Source organism: Rhinoderma darwinii, chromosome 9 (assembly GCF_050947455.1).
Source record: "Rhinoderma darwinii isolate aRhiDar2 chromosome 9, aRhiDar2.hap1, whole genome shotgun sequence".
NCBI lineage: Eukaryota > Metazoa > Chordata > Amphibia > Anura > Rhinodermatidae > Rhinoderma > Rhinoderma darwinii.
The window spans coordinates 31308036-31335082 of record NC_134695.1 but is presented as its reverse complement, the minus strand read 5'-3'; the positions used below and the strand labels follow the sequence as shown (position 1 = coordinate 31335082).

The 27047-nt window shown below is 42.4% G+C and overlaps 1 protein-coding gene across 2 annotated transcripts in view; it reads left to right on the top strand.

The window, feature by feature from the left end:
* The first annotated feature begins 14603 nt into the window (after window positions 1–14603).
* CTCF (CCCTC-binding factor) overlaps window positions 14604–27047 on the top strand; it is a 71373-nt gene continuing 58929 nt past the window's right edge. For both annotated transcript variants that reach the window (XM_075837466.1, XM_075837464.1), the window contains exon 1: window positions 14604–14766. The gene's annotated coding sequence lies outside the window, so the exon portion shown is untranslated. The remainder of the gene's footprint in view (window positions 14767–27047) is intronic.

Sequence of the window (27047 nt, the reverse complement as noted above, 5' to 3'; positions counted from 1 at the left end):
TTTGGGGGACATATTTATTGATTAACTTTTATTAACTTTTTTTTGGGGGGGGGAATAGAAAAAAACCTGAAATTTCGCCACTCTTTTTCGCGTCTTAAATCTAGGCCGTTTACCGTGTGATATAAATAACACAATAACTTTATTCAGCGGGTTGTTACGATTGCAACGATACCAAATTTGTATAGTTTTTGTATGTTTTACTACTTTTACACAGTAAAAACGCTTTTATTTCAAAATTATTTGTTTTTGTGTCTCCATATTTGAAGAGCCATAACGTTTTTATTTTTTCACCGATGCGGTTGTATGAGGGCTTTTTTTTTGCGGGAAGACTTGTAGTTTTTATTGATACCATTTTGGAGTAGATGCGACTTTTTGATCACTTTTTTTTTAAGTCAGGATTCACAGAAAACAGCAATTTTTCCATAGTTTTTTTTATTCAATTTTTACGGCGTTCACCGTGCCGGTTAAATAATGTAATAGATTTATAGTGGGGGTCGTTACGGACTCGGCGATACCAAATATGTGTAACTTTTTTACTTTATTTTGGTTTTTTAATAGTAAAGCATTTTGTAAGGGGAAAAGGTGGGTTTTTCATTTTTTTTCAAAATTTTTTTTTAAATTAACTTTATTAAACTTTTTTTTTTACTTTTTTACTAGTCCTACTAGGGGACTTTAATATGCGATTCTCCGATCGCTATTATAATACACTGCAATACTTTTGTATTGCAGTGTATTACTGCCTGTCCGTTTAAAACGGACAGGCATCTGCTAGGTCATGCCTCCGGCATGATCTAGCAGGCATTCGCTCCAGGCAGACCTGGGGGCCTTTATTGTGCACCGCATATAAGGGGTTAAACGGGTGAGCTCGATACTAATATCGATCTCACACTGCAGAGCAGGGACGCCCCCAGCCCTCAGCTACCTCTGGCAGCTGAGAGCAGGGAGATTTGACGGCTCCCTGCTCTATTTACTTATCCTGATGCAGTGCCGTAAAAAGGCATATGCATCAGAATAAAGCCTGTTAGTGGCCGCCGTGAAAAGGCGTATTGGCGGTCACTAACGGGTTAAACATTCTGATGGATCAAAAAAAGAACAACCAAAACTAGGCTTACAAAACAATCAAAACTCGGCCTACATAACATTTGAAGCCGGGGCATAAAACTGAACCAGAAAAACTATTAATCCTATTAAAAACAACCTCTACCTAATAATTGATCGGTCTTAGGGAAGATTCAGACGAACGTTGAGTTTTTGCGCGCGCAAACAACGCGGCGTTTTGCGCGCGCAAAAAACATTTGACAGCTGCGTGTGTCATCCGTGTATGATGCGCGGCTGCGTGATTTTCGCGCAGCCGCCATCATAGAGATGAGGCTAGTCGACGCCCGTCACTGTCCAAGGTGCTGAAAGAGCTAACTGATCGGCAGTAACTCTTTCAGCACCCTCGACAGTGAATGCCGAACACAATATACAGCAACCTGTTAAAAAAAAAGAAAAAGTTTGTACTTACCGAGAACTTCCCTCCCGGTCGTTGCCTTGGTGACGCGCCTCTCTTGACATCGGGCTCCACCTCCCTGGATGACGCGGCAGTCCATGTGACCGCTGCAGCCTGTGCTTGGCCTGTGATTGGCTGGAGCTGTCACTTGGACTGAATTGTCATCCCGGGAGGTCAGACTGGAGGAAGAAGCCGGGAGTTATCGGTAAGTCAGAACTTCGTTTTTTTTTTACAGGTTCATGTATATTGGGATCGGAAGTCACTGTCCATGGTGCTGAAACAGTTTAACTCTTTCAGCACCCTGGACAGTGACTATCTTCTGACGTCGCGTACCGGAAATTTTTTTGCCGGGTTCGGCCAAAACGAGTTCGGCCGAACCCGGTGAAGTTCGGTTCGGTTGTCCGGGTTCGCTCATCTAAAAAGACACGTGGTGCTTTTCTGTTTACATTCATCCTTTTGACAGCTGGTGCGCTGTTTCAGTCGGTTCGCACGGAAGTGCTTCCGTGCGACCTGCGTGCTTTTCACGCACCCATTGACTTCAATGGGTGCGTGATGCGCGAAATACGCGGAGATATTGAACATGTCGCGTTTTTTGCGCAGCTGACAAACGCTGCGCAAAAAGCACGGACTGTCTGTACTGCCCCATAGACTTGTATTGGTCTGTGCATGGCGCGTGAAAACCACACGGCCCGCACGGACCGAATACACGTTCGTGTGAATCCCCCCTTAGTTGCAAAAAAACAACAGAACAAATGCGATCCTAAACAAACAAACAAACAAACAAACAAACAAACAAACCTCAAACTCATTGAAATATACCAAACAGCAAAACATTATATAGCTTCAATAACAAATCTACAGAAATAGGACGTCTTCTCTCCACAAACGGGGATGATCTATGATAACCCTTTAACATCTGCTTTACTGGAAAAAGAGAAGAAATGGCTTGACATCCATTTAATAGATAGAGATACCTGCAAGGATCTTAGAAATTGAAGCAAACAAAAGCTTCTTTTGTACAAGACAGCAAACACATTGTAACACTAAACCTACCGCATTGTGAAAATAAATACTGTACTCCTAGCATTGCAAAATGAAATCCACTCCTTCCGAGCGGCTAAATAATCAGCCCATGTTCTTGGAGCTAAAGACCTCTGAATGTTAACGGAGATTAATCCCAAATCAGATTCCATAAATGAGGAAGACAAGGAATTCAACAAATCCCTGCTTCTGGTGCCAGCATTGTGAACCTCTGCCACTGACAATGAGATAAAGAATCTGCTATAGCGTTGCATTTACCTTCTATATAACTAGCTTTCAACCACATATTCAACTTAAGACAACAGAGTTAAACGCCTTAATAACTTAACGACCAAGTCACATTTTGAAGACAATGTGTTAACGGCTAAAACAAAGCCTTTACCATCAGTGAACAATAAAATCCTCTTATTTCTGAACTGATGACCCCATATCACAATAGTTACGAAGACCAGAAATAGCTCTAATAACACAATGTTCTTAGCAACTTTGTTACATCAGGCCATAAATCATTGACCATTAAGATACGCACAGCCAAGTCAGTAAAACGGGCTAAAGAATCTTAATCCAGAAAATCGAATTGCCAACAGTTGTGACCGTTAAATTTGCCTAAAAAAAAAAATCTAACCACAAAGGCAAATCTTCCTTAACTGGTTGCCGAGACAGGACGAGAATGCTCATCCTGAGTAACAGCCGTCTCTACGCGCGATTGAGAGCGGGGCAACGGCTGTAATACACAGCCACGGCCCCACTCTAAAGGTATGTGCACACGAGAACTGTCTTTTACGTCTGAAAAGACAGACTGTTTTCAGGAGAAAACAGCTGCGTCGTTTCAGACGTAAAAGCTCCTCCTCGCATTATGCGAGGCGTCTTTGACGCCCGTAATCTTCAGCTGCTCTTCATTGACTTCAATGAAGAACGGCTCAAATTACGTTGCAAAGAAGTGTCCTGCACTTCTTTGCCTAGGCAGTCAATTTACGCGTCGTTGTTTGACAGCTGTCAAACGACGACGCGTAAATGACAGGTCGTCGGCACAGTACGTCGGCAAACCCATTCAAATGAATGGGCAGATATTTGCCAACGTATTGTAGCCGTATTTTCATACGTAAAACGAGGCATAATACGCCTCGTTTACGTCTGAAAATAGGTCGTGTGAACCCAGCCTAACAGCGGAGAGAAGAGAAACATCCCCTCCGCGGCTTAAAACCCCTTGAATGCCGTGATAAAAGCTGATTGCGGCGTTCAAGGAGTGGGGACTGCACTTTGATCGCGTCACAGAAAAGAACTGTGACACGATCAAAGCCCATAACTTGTATGGCCAGACAGCCCAGGGTCCATTGAAGGACCCTAGGGCTGTCTGAACATATTTCCTGTTAGGGCATACTGAGGTATGCCCTAACAACTGCCTGTGTACAATCAGTACACAGGCTAATGTACTAACATATAGATCTATGCCAGTACATTACAGTTCAAAAATCCCTTTATGGGATTAAAAAAAAAAAAAAAAAAAAAAAAAAAAAAAGTTAAATGAATGTAAAAAATAAAAATAAAAAAAAATCACGATAACTAAGTAAATAAAAAAAGTAAAAAAAATACACAGAAACACACTTTTTTTTATAATAAACAACATTTTAAAATAGAAGTCCCAAAACTTCCTGTTCACACGGAGCTTGCTGGCGCCGACTTTGATCCGGAAATCACATCGGAATCAGCGCCATAAAACCCCCGAAATCTCCCTGTATTGATGTCAATGGGAGGCAGAGGCGTGTTTTTTCCCCAGGTGGCTTTTGACCGCTCACGGGGAGAAAAAAGCAGTGTTTCCTTTCTTGCTGCTTCCGCCTCTGACCTCCCATTGAAATCTTTTCGGAGGTGTTTCTCGTTGCGTTTTTGCCCATGGTTCTTGCATTAGCTTCAATGGTCGCAGATGAAAACTTCCTCGAAAACAGCGGAAAAAAAGTGCAGGCAGTTTAAAATAGTCTTCAGAATTTCTGAAGGAATTCTGGAGGCACATTTTTTTTCTGCCTGCAAAAAAACTCAGTGAACAGGGCCTAAGGGTGTATTCACACAGTGCAGTTTTCCCGTGTCTATCCCGGCACTGAAAACCACATCGAATAGCGTATGCGTTTTTTAGCACTATTTTTTTGATGAGCTTTCTGGCTGCGTGGTGAAAACGCTGCAAAAATGCACTGTTTGAATACACCCTAAGAAAATATTATTTTATTCAAATAAACAACCCTCGTTAACCATTTTATTTTTTAACAAAAACGTAGATCATCGAAGTAGTCCAGCGTATCTACGACATAGTCCAAACAGTCGAGGAGAACCTGCGAAATAAAAAAATAAAGTTAGCAATATAAAAACTCTCTCACCTACAGCAACTTCTGTCTTCTTCCTGCACCGCAATAAAAACTAGACGCCAATGAAAAATTATTCCCTCAGGGCATGTTCACACGACGCTACAAAAAAAACCCACGTGTAAAATACACCAGCGTTTCTTGTGAAGCGCCTTTTAAAATAGTCATTTTTGACATGTTTGACGCATTTTGCGTCATTAGGAATGGGAAAATTTGGCGCACTTTGTGCCAAAGAATTAACAAGACGCTTTTTTTACGCAGAAGCGTTTTTTTTAAAAACGCTTGCGTAAAAAATAGTGTTGTATGTACAAATTGTATGTTGTATTACATTGATGTAAAAGGAAATCTTAATCAGTAGTTTGATGCATTTTTCGGCGCGTAAAATGTGTCAAAAACAGTCAAATACACGCCGCGTGAACCTGTCAACTGAAAAGTCGTTCATCACAGGGTCTCCCCTGTTGACTTTCATCATTCTAAGGGTATGTTCACACGGAGTGTTTTCGGACGTTTTACGGGCCATAAACTGCAGAGAAGTCGGAAGCAGATTTTTTCAAAACCGCCACGAAAAAGTGCATGTCACTTCTTCAGCCGTTTTTGGAGCCATTAGGGTATGTTCACACGTCCTATTTTCTGACGTTTTTCGGGCTGTAAACCGGCCGAAAAATCGGAAGCAGAACGCCTCCAAACATCTACGCATTGATTTCAATGGGAAAATGGCGTTCTGTTCCGTAAAAAAACGGCCGCGAAAAAGAAGTGCAAACACTTCTTGGGACGTTTTTGGAGCCGTTTTCCATAGACTATTGAAAAAAACTCCAAAAACAGCCGTAAAAACGCAGAGAAAATCGTAAGTGGCACAAAAAACATCTGAAAATCAGAAGCTGTTTTCTCTTGAAAACAGCTCCGTATTTTGAGACGTTTTTGACTCTGCGTGTGAACATACCCTCAAAAATGCAGCAAAAAATGCGACGGATTAAAAAACGTCTGAAAATCAGGAGCGGTTTTCCCTTGAAAACAGCTCCGTATTTTCAGACGTTTTTTATTTTGTGTGTCCACATACCCTTAGCTTTTACATGTGTCCTGTAGCTTTTGCCAGAAACACTGCCAAAATGGGAGCTGGACACTGCTTAGCAATTTCAAGACCACTTTTCCTGGCTTGTAGCCAAAAATAGGGAGGGGGTGGGGGCGAGTCTCCTTCCCACAATTACAGCCGCTACTATAGGTCTGATTCACCTTGCTGTAATTTTTAATACTTTCCACCTTGTGGCCGGAGTTCCTCACACTGCGTGAAGCAGCTTCATGCGGATAGGACAGCGTCATGGGCTGTGAGGTCGCTCCTCAGCAGAATCGCTGGTGTTGATGCCCATTTATTTAAGTATAGCCTCATTTGCATATTTAGAAAAAAGCTCATAACCTTTAAAATAATAAACGTTTCGGGACACATTTTCCACTAGCATTATCAGTGTGACAGCACCTATTAGATTAGCTATGAGATTGGGCATTACTAAACTAGTGACAGAGCCTCTTTAAACTGTACCGTTAATTTAATATGAGCCCTAGGCGACTTAAAGGGGTTGTCCAGGAATAAATTGTATTTATATTTTAACTTAATGGGACATATATTATTAACTTTGGAGTATATGTCTATTTACCTGTGGAAGTGTTACTTAGTTCTGATTAGCGGTCATGTGACCGCACCCAGAGTAAATTTTTCATTTCCTGTGACGCTCCGTGTCTTTGCTCAGCCAGCACTTCCGTCTATTCAGAGGCACGGCGCGTCATCAACTACGTTTATAGGCAGGGGGCAGGCAGATGTTTCATGAGCTCCGCCTCTGGTTCCACTGCCTGTAAATGTACTTGATGACGCGCCGTGTCTGAATAACCGGATGTGCTGGCTGAGCAAAGGCACAGAGCGTCTTCTCTGCTAGTACACGCCCCCTCCTATTAGCTCGTCGTCCACGCCCCCTCCTCTATCACAGTTGTAATTCCCGCACTGCCTGGCCACCTTGTCTCTCCACTAAAACGCCCTCTCCTCCGCTTATCTCGACCACCAGGCCCCCGCCTCCTTCTTCTATATGTACACCGCATAAGCCTCCTCTTTCTGCATCCGAACCCCACCTCCTCTCGCTACTGTCCCTTTTTTTTTTTTTTTTATCTATTAGCCCAGGTGTCTCAAACACGTGGGGTATCCCCTGATATCACTGTCCATATGCAGTATGGACAGTGATGTCATAGGCTTCTCCTGAGTCCCAGAGCAGAGCCTATATGGGCACTCTGCTCTGGGACTGCGACTCTGGGGGAACCCTTGACATCCCTGTCCATATATGGAGAGTGATGCCAAGGGCTTCCCCAGAGCATCCCGCTAGTATAGGCTCTGTTCCGGGACTCTAGGGAAGCCTCGGACATCTGCAAAGGGCACTGTGGAATTATCTCGGGGGGTGTGCCATTATCTACAGAGGGCACTGTGGCATTATCTACAGGTGGGTGTGCAGCAGTATCTGCAGAGGGCACTGTGGCAGTATCTATGGGTGGCAGTATTTACAGAGGGCACTATGTAGATAATGCCACAGAGCCCTCTGTAGATAATGCTAGACGGCTCTGTGGCATTATCTGCAGAGGGCTCTGTGGCATTATCTACCAATACGATCTATCTGTAAAAAAATAAAATAAAAATAAATTTGTTACCATTGTTTGGAGTAGTGTTTGGTTCACTGTGGGGGTCAGTTCACACATTGCATACATACTGCGGTTTTTCAGCAACGGAATTTGTTGAGGAAACTCCGCAGCAATTACAGTAGCAGCAAAGTGGATGAGTTAAAACAAATCTCATCCACACGCTGCGTAAATACGGAGCGGAAAAAAATGCTCAGCAATTGACCTGCGATGCAGAGTTTTATTCCGCAGCATGTCAATAGTATTTGCGTAAACGCTGCTTATGTGTTGTGGGTTTTCCCCATTGAATTCAATTGGGAGGTAAATCCCGCACAGGGCGGATACGCTGCATGCTTTTACGCAGCATATGTGCGCCGTGTGTGAACACCGCCTAATACAGGATCTCTTGGAACAAATCCAGCAGGTGAGGAAGACGTGCTGACTGGATGGAGTGTAACAAGATGTCTTACATAGGTGGAGTGGGCAGACTTACATTTATCAGGCTGTGAAAGGGGTGGGGGAGGGAGATGGATACCTGTAATTAGATCAGGGATAGATGGAGGCACAAAGGATAATGATGAATATTAGTGGCTGTTTAGGACAGCGCAGGGAGGGAGCTGGGTGCCTGTAATTACAGCAGGGAATGACCCTGTAAACATAGAGAGGCGTGGCAGTATTCAAATAGCTTAGATGCTGTGGAGGAAGGGGGTGTGCAAGCTGTCTCCTCAGATGCAGCAAGGGATCTTGGGTATAGTGGGATACAAGACAGGAAACCGCCAGGAACAGAAACAAGGGATGTAAACAAACCAAAAGAGTAACAGTGACGATTGAGATCAAACTGAAACTGGTTAGAAGGATAAATCAGCGTCATATACTTCTCTTGATTCATGCCCAGCTTGTTTCACAGCACAGCGTGATCTCGCGAAATCACGTTGTGACGAGACTTCCTCCTTAAGGTTATTCAACGGAGCGACGGAAGTGTCAACAGACACCACCTCCAGCTGTGCCAGGACTTTTATCTGAATCTGCAATAGTAGGAGATGTCTGTACAGTCTTCCATGGCTCCGGTGAAGGACCTGTGGGAGGAAGTCCCGTCACAGCGTGATCACGCTGTGCTGTGACATAAGCTGGGTATGAATCAAGAGAAGTGTATGACGCGGATTGGTCAGCATCATATACTTTTCTTTACAACGCCCACTTGGTGAAAAGTAAAAAAAACGCCCAGTTGGGCATTTAGAACAAATTAGCATAAAACTAAAAATGATCTTAACTTGGTCAAAGATAAGTTTTTTTAAAAAAACAACAAAAAACGACTGTGTTATGCACCTATCAGATAAGGCCTCATGCACACAACAGTATTTTTCATCAGTAATTACGGACTGTAATTGCTGACAGTAATTACGGACCCATTTATTTCTAGTCGCCACATATTTTTAGTGATGGATGTCCGTGCTGAAAAAATTATAGAACCGGTCCTATTCTTGTCAGTAATTACGGCAAGGACTCTCCCATAGAAGCCTATGGGAGTTTCCGTAAATACGGACGCCTACGGATGTGCATCCGTATATTGTCCGTATTTACGGAAGTGTTGCTATGCAACATGCCAATGACAATTTGCATCCTCCCTTTTTTTTTTTTTTTAACGGATCCGTAAATACGGATGGAATAAGGATACAATACGGACCGTATTTACGGACAGTATTTCGGGATAGATGAAAATACGGTCATATGCATGGAGCCTTAGGTAGGAGATAGGGAAGTTATAAACTGGTGACAGAGCCTCATTAAAAGGAGCTGCAATCCTGCCAGCTTCAAGTTCCTTAATAATTTCTCATGAACAATACTTCTGTTACTGGTTGAATTTGAAATCATCCACCCAGCAACAACCAGGCCCTTTAACCCCTTGAGGACCAAGCTCATTTTGGCCTTCAGGACCAGACCCATTTTTTCAAATCTGACGTGTCACTTTATGTGGTAATGACTTGGGAATGCTTTTACCTATCAAAGCGATTCTGAGATTGTTTTCTCGTGACTTATTGTACTTTATGATAGTGGAAAAATTTGGTCGATAAATTCAATATGTATTAGTGAAAAGCACCAACATTTTGTGAAAAATTGCAAAAATTTGCATTTTTCTTAATTTAAATGTATCTGCTTATAAGACAGGCAGTTATACCACACACTATTGTTGCTAACTAACATCCCCCATATGTCTACTTTAGATTGGCATCGTTTTTTGAACGTCCTTTTCTTTTTCTAGGACGTTACAAGCCTTGGAACTTTAGCAGCAATTTCTCACATTTTCAAGAAAATTTCAAAAGGCTACTTTTACAGGGGCCAGTTCAGTTGTGAAGCGGCTTTTAGGGCTTTATATATTAGAAACTGCAAAAAAGTCACCCCATTTTAAAATCTTCACCCCTCAAAGTATTCAAAACAGCATTTAGAAAGTTTCTTAACCCTTTATGTTTCTTTAATTCCTATGAAACGTTTAGGGTATGTGCACACACACTAATTACGTCCGTAATTGACGGACGTATTTCGGCCGCAAGTCCCGGACCGAACACCGTGCATGGAGCCGGGCTCCTAGCATCATACATATGTACGATGCTAGGAGTCCCTGCCTCGCTGCAGGACAACTGTCCCGTACTGTAATCATGTTTTCAGTACGTGACAGTGGTCCTGCAGCGAGGCAGGGACTCCTAGCATCGTACATAAGTATGATGCTAGGAGCCCGGCTCCCTGCACTGTGTTCGGTCCGGGACTTGCGGCCGAAATACGTCCGTCAATTACGGACGTAATTAGTGTGTGTGCACATACCCTTAGGAGGTGAAATTTTCAAATTTCATTTTTTTTTGCAGAAATTAATTTTTAATCTATTTTTTTTGTAACACAGGAGGTTTTACCAGAGAAATGCAACTCAATATTTATTGCCCAGATTCTGCAGTTTTTAGAAAAATCCCACATGTGGCCCTAGTGTGGTAATGGACTGAAGCACCGGCCTCCGAGGCAAAAGGAGCACATAGTGGAGTTTGGGCCTCCTTTTTATTAGAAAATATTTTAGGCACCATGTCAGGTTTGAAGGGCTCTTGCGGTGCCAAAACAGTGGAAATCCACCAAAAGTGATCCCATTTGGGAAACTACACCCCTTGAGGAAATTATCTAGGGGTATAGTGAGCATTTTGACCCCACAGGTTTTTGGCAGAAATTATTGGAAGTAGGCCGTGAAAATGAAAATCTACATTCTTTCAGAGAAAATGAAGGTTTAGCTAATTTTTTTCTAATTTCCGCAAGGACTAAAGGAGAAAAAGCACAGCAACATTTGTAAAGCAATTTCTCCCGAGTAAAACAATACCCCACATGTGGTTATAAACGGATGTTTGGACACACGGCGGAGTTTAGAAGGTAAAGAGCGCCATTTGGCTTTTGGAGCTCAAATTTAGCAGGAATGGTTTGCGGAGGCCATGTCACATTTACAAAGCCCCTAAGGGACCAGAACAGTGAAAAACGACAAAAAAGTGACTCCATTGAGAAAACTACACCCCTTGAGGAATCCATCTAGGGGTGTAGTGAGCATTTTGACCCCACAGGTGTTTCATAGATTTTATTAGAATTGGGCAGTGAAAATAAAAAAAATCCTTTTTCTTCAATAAGACGTAGCTTTAGCTCCAAATTTTTCATTTTCTCAACAAAGAAAGAAAAAAAAAAAAAAGAACCCCAACATTTGTAAAGCAACTTCTCTGGAGTACGGCAATACCCCATACGTGGTCATAAACTGCTGTTTGGGCACACGGCAGGGCTCAGAAGGGAAAGAGCGCCATTTGCTTTTGGAGTACAGATTTTGCTGCATTTGGTTTCTGGTCGCTATGTCGCATTTGCAAAGTCCCTGTGGGACCAAAACAGTGGATCCCTCCAAGAAGTGACCCCATTTTGGAAACAACACCCTCAAGGTATTCACCTAGGGGTGTAGTGAGCATGTTAACCCCACAGGTGTTTTGCAGAAATTCCCACGATGTGGGAGAGTGAAAATGGGAATTTTTCCTTAGATACGCCAATATGAGGTGCCCGGCTTGTGCCACCATAACAAGACAGCTCCCAATTATTATGCGGTGTTTCCCGGTTTTAGAATCACCCTACATGTGGCCCTAATATTTTGCCTGGACATTCGACAGGGCTCAGGCGTGAAAGAGTACCATGTAAAATTGAGGCCTAATTGGGCGACATATAAAGTATTGGTTCACAATTGCAGAGGCTTTGATGTGAAATAATAAAAGAGACCCCTGACAAGTGACCCCATTTTGGAAACTGCACCCCTCAAGGCATTTATTAAGGGGTGTAGTGAGCATTTTCACCCCACGTGTCTTTTCCATAAATGATTGCGCTGCGGAAGGTGCAAATTAAAATTTTTCCCTAGATATGCCAATTCAGTGGCAAATATGTCGTGCCCAGCTTGTGCCACTGGGGACACACCCAAAAATTGTTAAAAGGGTTCTCCCGGTTATGGTGATGCCATATATGTGGAAGTAAACAGCTGTTTGGGCACACTGTAGGGCTCAGATGGGTGGGAGCGCCATTCGGCTTTTGGAGCGTGGAATTTGCTTGGTAAGTAGTTTTGTTTGGAGTCTTACTGGTGTTTCCGTTTATAATGTGTGGCATATGTGAGCTGGGCAGAGTACATCAGTGGCAAAGTCAGGTGGTATAATAAGAAGGTAAAAAAAATATTATAAAATAATCCATAGATGTGTGTTACGCTGTGATCGATCCTTTCTGCACAGGCCGTCGTCGCACTGATAAATGTCCTTCCTTATCCCCCTTTTGGCCCACACGTCGCACCTTTGCAGTTTGGGGAATTTTGCCGGGAAAGTGTTGTCCTGGTATAATACAGGCACCCTCACTTCCAGCAGATATGTTTGGGCCCCCCCCTTCATGGTTCCCTAATTTTAGTGCCTTGATAAATCGTCTTTTGAAAGAGAAGAAATGTTCCCCTCTGGCTGCAAAACTGGATATTTTTCTTTCCTGACTTATTGGAGCCTTAACTCATTTTATTTTTTCATAGACGTAGTGGTATTTTTTTTTGTGGGACGAGCTGCAGTTTTTATTGGTACCATATTGGGGTAAATGCGACTTTTTGATCACTTGTTATCCTTTTTTTGGGAGGCCAGGTGACAAAAAAAACAGCAATTCTGGCATAGTTTTTTTATACAGCATTCACCATGCGTTATAAACTACATGTTACCTTTATTCTGCGGGTCAGTACGATTCCGGCCATACCTAATTTATAGCACTTTTTTTATAATAAAATTACTTTTGGAAAGAGAATGTATTTTTTCTGTCGCCATGTTGTGAGAGCCATAACTTTTTAATTTTTTTGTCGACGGAGCTGTATGAGGGCTTGTTTTTTGCGAGACGAGGTATAGATTTTTTATAGGCACCATTTTTGGATACATGCGACTTTTTGATCATTTTTTATTTTAATTTTTGGAAGACAAAAATTACAAAAAAAAACAGCAATTATGGCAGTGTTTTTTAGTTGTTTTTTTTTTACGGCATTCACTGCGCTGGATAAATAACAACATTTTTATAGTTTAGGTCGTTACGGTCGCAGCGATATCAAATATGTATGGTTTATTTTTTTCAATAATAAATTACTTGATAAGGGAAAAAAGGGGGAGATTGTGTTTTATTTTATTACTTGAAACTTTTATTGTAGGTTTTACAACTTTTATTTTTACACTTTTCTTTAGTCCCAATAGGGGACTTGAAGGTCCAACTGTTTGTTTGATGTTCTAATACATTGCACTACCTATGTAGAGAAATGTATTGGAACTGTCAGTTGTTCACGGACAGCAAGCCGATCAGGCTCCACCTCTGGGCGTGGCCTAATCAGCTTCCGTAATGGCAGACAGGAGGCCATTGTTACGGCTCCTGTTGCCATAGTAGCAGTCGCCAGCCTTGCCATCGCATGCTGCCGATTTGCTACAAACCTCTAGGATGCAGCGATCGCAATGGATTGCATTTCAGAGGACTGGTGCAGCACGAGAAAAAGGCTGTAACCCTGGAGACGAGACCCTCTTATGTCCTGAAGCCCGGGATGACGTTTCATTCCATGTGACCGCGGCAGCCTGTCATTGGCTGTAGCAGTCACATGAGCTAAAACGTCATCCCTGGAGGCCAGGCAGGATGTAGGAGTTCTGGGTTAGCAGCGAGTTGTGATTTTTGCGGTGGAATCACAGCTTTTCCGCCGCAATAATCCCAACATCTATTTGTTACGGGTTTTACCTCCCTTTTGAATTCAATGGAAAAAACCCACAACAGAAAAGCTTCCGGCAAAACAACGGGTTCGGTACACAACAGAGACAAACGGAAACCACGGGCACCGGATCCGTCACCATTTAAAACAATGGTGATGGAAACAGAAACCTCTGGTTTCCGTTCCTGTCAGTTTGTGTCCGTTCAGGGTCCCGTTCTAACGGAAGGTCAGAACAGGGCCCCAACGCAATGTGAACAGAGCCTAATCCACTTTGCTGCTACTGTAATACGCTGCAGATTCTCCACAATGAAATCCGCAGTGTTTACACGATGTGTGAACCTGGCCTTATGTATATTTTGCCCCCCCCCCCCCAAAAAAAAAAATTATGACTCCTGAAATTCAGGGAGGAAAATAGAATGCCTGCAGCAGGAAGGGGTTAAATAACGAGGTTGGGTGTGTTGTATGCAAAAGTAGTCAATGTGTAAAAATCCACACACCAACAATTATAACATGTAGCTTTCTTTCTATTAATAACCTTTTAGCTCTAACATAGTCAGATAGTAAAATCAACGTCTCTTTTCAAAGCGCCCACAAAACACCTGCTAAAATAAACTTCTACGTCCTGTGTCTACACGTACAGTCCCAACGTCACCTTTCAAATTTGGCGCTCAAATTACAATTCCGCTCTCCTGCGCATCTCATCCAGCCATACCAGAAACTCATAGCCCTAGTCTCTGAGCGGTTATGTAGTTCAGTTCTGTGATTGTAGAAACTACAACTCCCAGAAGCCCTCTGGCCCCGCCTCAAGTACGCATGCTCTCTAACGCTTATTCCGCCATTTTGTGAAGTAGGGGTTTGGAGAGATTAAACGGTGAGCTGGTTATCGTCTGGCGCCTCCGTTATTGTCTCTCGCTGGTTGTCCAGTCTGGATCATTCGAATCTGTCTGAAAAGCAGAAAAAAACAGAGAAAAAGCTGCTCTAGGGAGGTAAGGAGAGTTAAAAACGCGATTTTGCAGGAGCTTTATCCGGCCTCTAGGTGTCACGATGGGGCTCCGGTTCGGGCGGCTGATGGGGGTGTTTGTCTCCCTCTATCGTTATCTGTGTTTTGCCAATATGTCTGTAGCCCGGGCCTCAGAGTATAATTCCAGCTGGAACGTGACTTGCTATGCACTCAGGCTGGCGCTAGGACTAGATTGGGTTGAGAGATGTATCGCGTACTCTTTCGAGGTCCTAGGCCTGACCTCCATTTTCCCCTCCGCTGTCTTTAGGTTTTTTTTTCTCCCGTGTCGTTTGTGGATTCAGGTTTAGACGCATTGCTCTAATAATGCAATAGAGGGCCAATAGATATTCCTTTTTTATACACCGCTTGGGCACTGAATTTTAACCTTTATCGGGCGGGCTGTGATGTGTACGCGACAGATATTCCCGCGTCTTCTCTTATGGTCGCCATGTACACCTCACCTACGCACTAATGTTACCATTTTTTTTCTCTTCTGCGTTTTTTCGTAGTATACGATACATTAAAAGAAAACAAAAAACGGCCGTGTTCTTAAAACCGTACACAATGCATACTCCTACCTCTGGATGAAGATGTCTTTAGGGCGGGAGGTGGGGGGAAGCTTCGTTGTGGTAAATCGAATGCGGTTGCTGGGATTTCAGAAAGCCGCCTTAGTTCAGGCTGTAACTGCGTTCGAATATCGTTTGGACGCGTTAAATTTTGCGGCCTAATTTTGGCGGTAACGCAGCACGGAACACCGTAATCGGCTGAATAGTTTGCCAGCCTCGGGTCACTGGTTGAAGAGCGTTTCCGTGTGCCTCCTGAATGACACTAGTGGCAGCCCTGTATAAAGCAGCCAGCGGTCTGTGACTGGAACTTGCTGCTCTTAGTTGGGCAGAAGGAAGGTTTACACAAGGGATTGAATATCGCGGGAGAGCTCCCTCTTGTATCCAGGCTGAGCTTCGGCTCTATTCATAAAGTCTAGCTGGTGTTCTTGTATTGCAGATTCTACCTCCTCGACTTGTCATGGGAAATTATTCGACTTTTTGAGTAAGGCCTTTTTCACACAGTACAGTTTTTTGTTGCAGATTTTGAATCCACAACTATCTATTTGTGGCTTAAAAAAACCTGCAGTATACATGTGTTACGATTTTTCGGATGGAAGGTGCTGTGGGTTCTAGGTCTGATACGCTGTGTGATTTTAACGCAGCGTATCCGACGCGCGGGAAACCGGCCCAAAAAAACCCCAAATTTGCCTCCCATTGATTTTAATAAGAATTTAGGCTACGTTCACATTTCGTTATTTGTGGTAAACGGCGACGTATACGTTTTTAAAGTTACAAAAACGTATGCATTTGTAACATAAGCTTTACGTTTTTTCTTGCGGTATAAGTTTGTTCTTATAAAAACTAATAAGGTTTTTTTTTAGCTAAATCAAACCTCGTAAAGTCAAGATTTCTCATTCAAGGCTACAAAAACGTATAAGTTTTACATACGCAAACGTTTAATATTGCACACGTCGCCATTGACTTCAATGCAAATAAAAACGTATATGTTTTGGAAAAGTACTAAAGTGTAGTGGACTACGGAAACCGCGGCATAAAATGTCAGAATTCACCTCCTTATTGATTTCAATGGGAGGCGGAGGCGTTTTTCCCCCATGAGCGGCATGCCCAATCTTCGGGCGATTACTTCTCTGACCTCCCATTGAGAGAGAGCATTTTTCGCTGTGTATTTTGCCCTCGTCACGGGTGAAAAACGCAGCAAAAAATCGCGGTAAACGGCGTGCAGGCAGATCAAAATCTGCCTCAATGTTCCAGACGGAATTTCGAGGCATATTTTTCTGCCTGCAAAAAAAACTGAACCGCGCCTTAGGGTGTCCGTCCTGACCGTAGTAATCAATGTGCACGTTGTGGTACACTGTTTTCTCATGTCAGACGTGGAGTAAAAATGAGATGTGAATTTAGCTTTTGTTTTTTCTGCTCGCTGAAAAAGAGTCCTGCTCTATCTTTGGATTGATTCTGCTCTTGAACCTCCATTCAAATCAGTTGGAGGCAGAGTAACAAAGCTGTGCGGCTCCACACATATATCTTCTTTTTTTTTTTTATTGCTTCCACCTGCATTTTAGAAACCGCCTCAAGTCTTGAAGGAAATTTGGAAGCAGATTTTCTGTGTCAAAAAACGTAATGGGAACACTTAGGGTATGTTCACACGAGGTCATTACGTCCGTAATTGACGGACGTATTTCGGCCGCAAGTACCGGACCGAACACAGTGCAGGGAGCCGGGCTCCTAGCATCATAGTTATGTACGACGCTAGGAGTCCCTGCCTCGCTGCCTGACAACTGTCTTGTACTGTAATCATGTTTTCAGTACGGGACAGTTGTCCGGCAGCGAGGCAGGGACTCCTAGCGTCGTACATAAGTATGATTCTAGGAGCCCGGTTCCCTGCACTGTGTTCGGTTTGGTACTTGCGGCCGAAATACGTCCGTTAATTACGGACGTAATGACCTCGTGTGAACATACCCTTACCAGGAAGCCTCATCACATGTCTTTCTCACTCGGCTCCTGTCTAACTCACTTTGTTTCTGCTCACCTTTCCTTCACATAGAAAATAAATGTATGGTCAGGCAGTGAAGACACATACCCGCACTTTCTCCAGTCCATCGTTTCTGCTCTGTAACTACCATGTTTCCCCGATAGTAAGACACCCCCGATTGTAAGACGTATCGGGGGTTTCAGGGGGGTCGGCTAATATAAGCCGTACCCCGAAAGTAAGACATATGTCTTACTTTCGGGGAAACACGGGGGTATTGCCGCCTCCTGCCCACTTCCGCGCCGCCCCCCTCTCCATACGTCACCGCGCCGTCCTGTGATGGCGCGGGTACTGAGACTGTACCCACGCGATCAGCGGCAGGAGCACGGCTGTTATACACAGCCTGGCTCCTGCTGCAACTGCCGGAATCGAAGCGCGCGCCGATTCCGGCAGTTTAACCCATTAAATGCCGCTGTCAATAGTGACAGCGGCATTTAATGTGTTTGACAGAGGGGGGAGCTCCCTCTGTCACCCGATCGGCGCCCCCGCAAACAAATCGCGGGTCGCCGTCGGGTTTCCATGACAGCCGGGGGTCTAACAAAGACCCCCAGGACTGCCTTCAGCATCTGCCTGTTAGGCGATGCCGGAGGCATGACCTAATAGGTTGCCTGTCAGTTTTACACTGACAGGCAATAATGCTTCGGTATACTAAGTATACCAAAGCATTATATATGCGATCGGCACATCGCATAGTGAAGTCCCCTGGTGGGACTAAAAAAAAAAATGTAAAACAGTTAAATAAAGTTTGTGAAAAAAAAAAAAAAAATAATTCGACAATTTTTTCCCAATATAAGACATACCCCGAAAGTAAGACATAGTGGGGCTTTTGGGGATAAAAAGAAAGTAAGACACTGTCTTACTTTCGGGGAAACACGGTAGGGGTGGAATTTGCTTGATAGCGGGTCAATAGTAATTACAAGATGGGAGACACCTTGTGTCAGGATCTAAACACAAACATTTGTTGTTTTATCCATGCAAATTACAAAGTTAATATATTAGGCTTCGTTCACATCTGCGTTGGGGTCCCGTTCTGAAGTTCCGTCGGAGCTTTCCATCCGAACGGAACCCCGAACAGACCCAAACAGTTTTCATCACCATTGATTTTAATGGTGACTGAGCCGGTGCCCATGACTTCCGTTTGTCTCTGTTGTGCACCGGACCCCTCGTTTTGCCGGAAGCAATAGCGTAGTCGACTCTCAAGGCACACTGATGCATAACGCAACACACGGACCAGATTCACGCACATGCTATTCCCTGTCCAGCGGTACGCACTGTCCAGGGTGCTCAAAGAGTTACTGCTGATCAGTGCAGCCCTTTAACTCTTTCAGCACCCTGGACAGAGACTACTGCTGGACAGGGAATACCATGCGTGGCGCTCACAATATAGATTAATGGTTCATTTAAAAAAAGAAACCTGCAACAAAAAAATAGTAACTACTTACCCAGAACTCCCTGCTTGCCTGCTTCTTCTAGTCAGGCCTCCTGAGAAGACGTTTCAGACCATGTGAGCGCTGCAGCCAATCACAGGCTGCCGCGTCATCCAAGGAGTCAGTCCAAGGAGGTTGTACTGAAGTGTGCATGGCCCCATTGAAATGAATGGGTCCGGGTGCTAGCCGTCTGAAAAACGGCTAGCACCCTGAAGAAAAAGACTGAAGTGGGCATGAAGCCTTAAAAGAGGCTCTTTCACCACATAAGTGTCTTATCTCCTACAGGCGCTGTAATGTAGGTGACAGCAGTGCTTTTTATTTAGAAAAACTATCTATTTTTACCACGTTAGGAGCGATTTTATCTTTATGCTAATGACTTTCTTAATGCCCAGGTGGGCGAGTTTTTACTTTTGACCAAGTGGGCATTGTAAAGAGAAGTGTATGACGCTGACCAATCAGCATCATACACTTCTCCCCATTAATTTAGTCAGCGCATAGTGACACTGCGTTATTCACTATGTGCGGTCTTATACTGACATATTAACGTTACTGAATTGTTTAGACAGTGAATAGACATTCCTTCCAGCCAGGACGGGATGTCTATTCACAATCCCGGAGAAAGGTAGAAAAAACACAAAGCGCACAATAGTGCGTGACACTGTGATTTTACACGTGTGAACAAGGTTCTGAATACGCTCACCTGGTGGGGTTATGCTGGGAGCATAACATCCAGTGTAACAAATTCCACTTAGGTAGCCTCCACGGTAGGTTAGTGGCAGGATCAGCTTGCAGCATAGGACCCGGTTTGAGAACTTGAAGTACAAAGTCTCAATAATGAGTGAAGGAATAAAAGCAAAAAAACCAAAAAACGGGTGTCTTCTATGCGCTATTGATCAATAGAATCTTCCAAAGGACGTGTATTCCAAATTCCTCAAGGATAACGGTATGGTCGATATTGAAAGGATTTATTGATACAGGATGATATAAAAACACAACTGTTTAACAATGAACAGTTTCGAAACCGGATCGGTTTCTTCCTCAGGTAGTATGTAAATGAAAGGGTGGGGTGTCGGTTAAATAACCGAGTGAAAGGTCAATTAAAAACAAGAACTACCGGGTCGGATGCAAAAATAAAACACCAACTCAAATTACATATCAAAGTATACATATGATTACAGTCAATAAAAAATACAAAATATATGATATATATGAGCTATGTACAAATGTCCAATGAAAGATGATTCATTTCTATGTGTTATGCTTGGAATATGTCTAGCTATTGAAAACATCCTGTATTATACGGGATTGAACGTATACATATATACCAAAAAATGCACATACATAATTATATTATTTTAAAAATGTATATATTATAAATAAGTTTAAAAAAATTTTAACATTTTTTTTGGGGTTAAGAAGATATTAATAAAAAGAAGAATAATTTAAAAAGGGGAAAGCTTAAAACATAGCTTCCTTTCTGACTATTTTAGTCTATGTCAGTTCATTTCCTGAATATAATTGTCCTAATGAAAACTTAGCCTACAGATGGAGTATCATTCTGGTAATCGTTATTTCTGGACGTGATATTAAAGATAGATTCTCCTTTTGCTCATTTTATTCAGTTTGTCTATTTTGCTATACAAATTCGTAAATACCAAACTGAGAGTTTTTGTGCAGATTCTATATGGGTACATATATGTATATATATTTTTATAAATGATGTGCGCATAACTATACTATTTTCGTCAAAAGTGATAATAGTGCCAGTTTTATCATTGTACTGGTCTTGGTGTTACTCACAAATGATCAAAGTTTGGTGGTTTTGATTTTTAGTGTCAAACAGATTATTTCTTTCGATACGATCTTTACCACTTGTTGAGGAACTTTGTATATGTATACATATATATAATTACATATAACGAATTTCCCATTTATTTCCATATAGTGTTAATACTAAAAATTAATAATTAGGGATGTTATATTCACAATCCCGGCACTTCACGAACGAGCAAGCGTAATCTCGCTGTAACCTGTCATTTACATAGTGATCTCGCGTCAGTGAAGTGCCGGGATTGTGAATAAACATCCCGTCCTGGCTGGAAGGAATGTCTATTCACTGTCTAAACACTTAAGTAACGTTAATATGTCAGTATAAGACCGCACATAGCGAACAACGCAGTGTCACTATGCGCTGACTAAATGAATGAATTGTATGACGCTGATTGGTCAGCGTCATACACTCCTCTGTACAACGCCCACTTCGTCAAAAGTGAAAACACGCCCAGTTGGGCATTAAGAAACTATTCAAGTGGTGAAAATAGATCGTTTTTCTAAATGAAAAGCACTGCTGTCACCTACATTACAGCACTGATCTCCTTATGTAGGAGATAGGACACTTGTAATAATGTGGTGACAGTCTCTTTAACCCCTTCACGACCAGCCCATGTAGATTAACAGGCTGCCGTGCTGGGCTTTTCTCCTGCAGCCCGTTAATCTCCGTGGTGTCAGAACAGAGTGCACAGCGCTCTCCCTGTGCTCTGAATCTCTCAGCACACGCTGCTACTAGCAGCCTAAGTGTTGAGAGAAGACACAGGACTGGATTGGTGTCGGTCCTGATGACGTGATCACCATGATAAACCTATCATGGTGTTCACAGCAAAGTTTGTTGCAGCAACAAACTTTCGTGCTGTTTGTTACAATGTTTCTCCCCCCTCCCTGTCAGATCTTCTGAGACAGTGGGGGAGAAGAAGCTGTGCCGAGCAGCTACTGTGTGTCTCCTATAAAGACACAATGACTGTGAAACACACAAATAACACCTCCACATAGAGAGTTTAGTGTAGACAGCTAGTTATAGCTTAGGTAGATAGTACTCAGACTAGGACAACTAATTAGTTGGTAATCAATTAGGGCTTATAATGTGTATGTGTGTGTGTGTACACACACACACACACACACACACACACACACACACACACACACACACACACACACACACACACACACACACACACACACACACACACACACACACACACACACACACGAAATTTGTTAATACTAAAAATTAATAATTAGGGATGTTATATATCTATAACATCATATAGATATATACGTACATGTAATATATACGTATACACACATACTTATATAAATCTCTTCATATATTTTACACGTCTGTAAATTCTAAATATATTGATTCATTGTTAGGCTGTGTTCACACAGAGTTTTTAGCAGGAGGAAAATTCCTCCTGCAAAAACTGCTCCAGATGTTTTTTACACACGGTAAAAAAGCTCGTCCAACTCCCATTGACATCAATGGGAGACATTTTTGGGCGGTTTTTGCCAAGTTTTGCGGAGCGGTTTCCGCGCCGAAAAACTCGTAAAAAAGCTCCGTGTGAACAGGGCCTTAGGGTTGTTCATAAATTTATTGATCAATGGATTAGTGGACTTTTTCTTTACTTTTATTAAAACTGTTACAAAAAATAAGTAAAAAAAACAAAAACATAAAAAATGGCACGCAAGTTATACCGCTGAAGAGGCATTTGCGCTCTTGGATTCTGATAGTGAATGGGGTCACTTTTGGGGGGTTTCTGCTGTTTTGGTCCCTCCAGGGTGTTGCAAATGGGACATGGCACCGAAAACCATTATAGCAAAATTTGAGCTCCAAAACCCAAATGGCGCTCCTTCCCTTCTGAGGGCTTTAATGTGTTCAAACATAAGTTTATGACCACATATGGGGTATTGCCGTAATCAGGATAAATTTCTCTACAAATGTTGGGGCGCTTTTTCTCCTTTATTCCTTGCAAAAATTAGAAATGTCTGTTTCTTCAGAAGAAATGTAGATTTTCATTTTCACAGACTAACGACAATAAATTCAGCAAAAAACCTGTGGGGTTAAAATGCTAACTATACAACTAGATAAATTCCTTGAGGGGTGTAGTTTCCAAAATGGGGTCACTTTTTGGGGGTTTCCACTGTTTAGGTACCACAAGACCTCTTCAAACCAGACATGAAGCCTAAAATATATTGTAATAAAAAGGAGGCTTCAAAATCCACTAGGTGCTCCTTTGCTTCGGAGGTCTGTGTTTCAGTCCATTAGGACACTAGAGCCACATGTGGGATATTTCTAAAAACTGCAGAACCTGGGCAATAAATATTGAGTTGCGTTTCTCATGTAAAACCTTCTGTATTACAGAAATTTTTGTATTACAAATGAATTTCTGCAAAAAAAATTACATTTGTAAATTTCACCTCTACTTTGCTTTAATTCCTGTAAAAGGCCTAAAGGGTTAAGAAACTTTCTGAATGCTGTTTTGAATACTTTGAGGGGTGCAGTTTTTAAAATGGGGTGATTTATGGGGAGTTTCTAATATAGAAGGCCCTCAAAGCCACTTCAGAACTGAACTGGTCCATGAAAAAATAGGTTTTGGAAATTTCTTGAACATGTGAGAAATTGCTGCTAAAGATCTAAGCCTCGTAACATCCTAGAAAAATAAAAGGACGTTCAAAAAACGATGCAAACATAAAGTAGACATATGGGGAATGTTAACTAGTAACTATTGCGTGTGGTATAACTATCTGTTTTGCAAGCAGATACATTCAAATTTATAAAATGCAAATTTTCTCTACATTTGGTACAATATGTCACGAGAAAACATTCTCAGAATCGCTTGGATAGGTAAAAGCATTCCCAAGTTATTGCCACATAAAGTGACACATGTCAGATTTGAAAAAATCGCCTGCGCCCACAAGGTCAAAACAGGCTGTGTCCTGAATGGGTTAAGGGGTGTAGTGAGAATATCATCAAAAATGTAATTTATTTCGGTAATTCAATTCAAATGTGAAACTCGTGTGTATATATAGATTCATTACACAGTGATCTATTTCCAGCATTTTTTTTCTTTTAATGTTGATGATTATGGCTAACAGGTAATGAACACCCAAAATTTTGTGTCTCCGAAAATTAGAATATGCCCAACCTCAAAAATTACCTTAAATACCGAAAATGTTGGCCTACTGAAAAGTATGTACAGTATTACCTCAATACTTGGTCGGGGCCCCGACTCTGCATGAATTACTGCATCAATGTGGCATGGAGGCGATCAGCCTGTGGCACTGCTGAGCTGTTATGGAAGCCCAGGTTGCTTTGTTAGCGGCTTTCAGCTTGTCTGCAGTGTTGGGTCTGGTGTCTCTCATCTTCCTCTTGACAATACCCCATAGATTCTCTATGGGGTTTAGGTCATGCGAGTTTGCTAGCGGAGCTTCCACCTGCAGTACAGCAAGACCGTGCCACTACAAAATCGATTCAACGAAAACAGGACTTTGTTACGCTGTGAAGCTCTCCTTTCTGCACAGGCCAGTGTCGCACTGATAAATAGTGGTTTCTTATCCCCCTCTTGTTACATACGCTGCACCTTTGGGGAATTTTGCTGGGAAAGTGTTCTGGTATAATACGGGCACCCTCGCTTCCAGCTAGGGATGTCACGATACCAGAATTTGGACTTCGATACCGATACTTCGTTTAGTATTGCGATTTCGATACCAATTTCGATACTTTGCCAACAGTAATAAAAAAAATAAAAATTCTTCCGTTTTCTGATGTGAGGCGCGACGTGTAATGAATTTTGAACGCGCCTCACATTAATAGTAATTAACCCCATCATGTTTCTCAGTCATAATGGGTTAATGTGCGAGGTACATGATGGGGTTAAATTCATCGTCGCACCTCGTGCCTCACATTAAGTGATAGAAAGCAGTTTTTATTTCATTTTTTTACAGCGTACACATCATAAATGATGCAAAAACATTGTTGTCCGCGCCAATACTGAATGTGTGTATTTTATGTATTGAGACTTATTTTAATGTTTATTGTAAAAAAGGTGAAGGTGTATTTTTTTTTAATTTTAACAATACTTTGTTTTTACTTTATTTTTAAACTTTAATGTACTGACATATATCAGATATATGCCAGTACATTAGCCTGTGGACGGATAGCACACAGGCAGTTGTTAGGACATACCCAAGTATGTCCTAACAACATGAAATATGGTAAGACAGCCCTGGGGTCCGTCAATAGACCCTGGGCTGTATGCCCATATATGGCATGTCCCTCGATCGCGTCACAGGAATTCCCTGTGACGCAATCCAGGGTCATCCCCCCTTCTCATTTTCTCCTGAATGCTGCAGTCAGCTGTGATCGCAGCATTCAGGGGAATAACGGCGGAGATGAGCGGTTTCTCTGATCTCCGCCGTTATAGAGCGGGGCTGAGGCTGTGTAATACAGCCATTGCCCCGCTCCTGACAGGAAGTGCGCGCGCGGTCAGCATGAGGAGGTGCGGCCGGCGCTGCACTAATGAGCGGCGGTTCAGGCACTGGAGACAGAACATGGGGGTGTTTTGTAGAGCGCCCGCCATGTTCTGTCTTCAGTGCCGCCGCTCATTAGTGCAGCGCTGGCCGCATCGCATCATCCTGACAGCGCGCACTTGTTATCAGGACTCAGGAGCGGGGCTGTTAATGAATTACACATGTATTACACAGCCGCAGCCGCGCTCCCATACATTCATGTGTTACTATACTGAGCTGTGCGGCTGCGCAGCTCAGTATCGAAATACAGGAAATAGCGGTATCGAACCGTTTAGGGATGCACAGTATCGAAACAGTATCGAAGTTTCGATGCACCGTGCATCCCTACTTCCAGCAGATATGTTGGGGCCCTCCCCTTCCTGGTTCCCTTTTAGGGCCTTGCTATATTGCCGCTTGAAACAGAAGAAATGTTCCACACGGGCCGGCACAACTGCATATTTTTCTTTCCTGAATAGGAGCCTTAACTTTTATTTTTTATAGACACAGTAGTATGAGCTGTGGTTTTTTTCTATGTTTTTTTGTGGGACGAGCTGTATTTTTTTAAATTTTTTTATTTATTGGTACCATTTTGGAGTACGTGACTTTTTGATCACTTTTTATCCTATTCTTTTGGGAGGCAAGGTCTATTTTTTTGGGAGGCTTTTTTTTTTTTTATACAGAGTTCACTACGTGTTATAAAGTACATGTTAACTTTATTCTGCGGGTCCGTACCATTCCAGCTGCACCAAATTTATAGCACTTTTTGATGTTTTACAACTTTTTGCACAATAAAATTACTTTTGTAAAAAGAATGCATTTTTTTTTTCTGTCACATTGAAGAGCCATAACTTTTGTAAGTTTTTTTTCGTCGACTGAGCTGTATAAGGGCTTGTTTTTTGCAAGACAAGCTAGTTTGTATAGGTACCATTTTTGGATCAATGTGAGCTTTGAATCACTTTTTATTTCAGTTTTTGGAAGGCAAAGTGACCAAAAAACAGCAATTCTGGCAGTTTTTTTTATTTTTAGTTGCCTCCTGCTTTTTGACGGTATGTTCTCTTGAGGTGATTTTGCCGTAAATGGTGACATCTACGTGTACAATTATTTTTCTCAAACATAAATAAATTAAAAAAAAGTGGTGCTATCTCGCGCACTCTGCAGTGGGCTACTTGTGGGGGCCCACTTTTGGCTAAGGCAGGGCTCACAGTAGGGCTCACAGTAGGGCTGGGTGATTATTACCTAAACCAGAATCATGATTGAACATGTAAGCTCGATTACGATTAATACATTTATTTTTTTTAGGCTACTACACGTTTTGCATGCCACGCCAGCTATTTGCTTGCCACACCATTTAATTAATATAGATCCCCTGAGCCTGCTGTATACTATTGTATGTAATATATCCCTTAAATAGTCACTACCTAATTGAATAAATATAACAAATAATTGAAAATAGAACATGGGTATAGGAGCTTTCGTACAAGGTAAGGGATTACTGTGTAGAACCAGTGTGTCTAGTCAAGTAGTTTAAGGGATACACGCATAAGGTCTAAAGAGACATGTGTGAACATAGATATAAGTGTAGTCATCGTAACTCGGTGGTGTCATTCGCATTTACAGGAGGATGAACATAGATACCCCCCCCCCCAGAGAAGACCATACCATAAAATAACGGAGAAATGTATAAGGAATATGAGGTGGAGATTACCTGTGGATGAGGAGTAATTGTATATGGGAGTCTGCTGGGTACTCAAGCAATGTTCTCTCTCTGATTAAGTTCACTCTGATGTGTGCAAGGGCAGGACCTACGTCTGTTCCGATAAGTGGAAGTGACGTCACCAGAAGGAGTGGTGTGCTCTCAACACGTGTGTGGCAGTAAGATGGCGAAAGTTTAACTTCCATGTTGGTG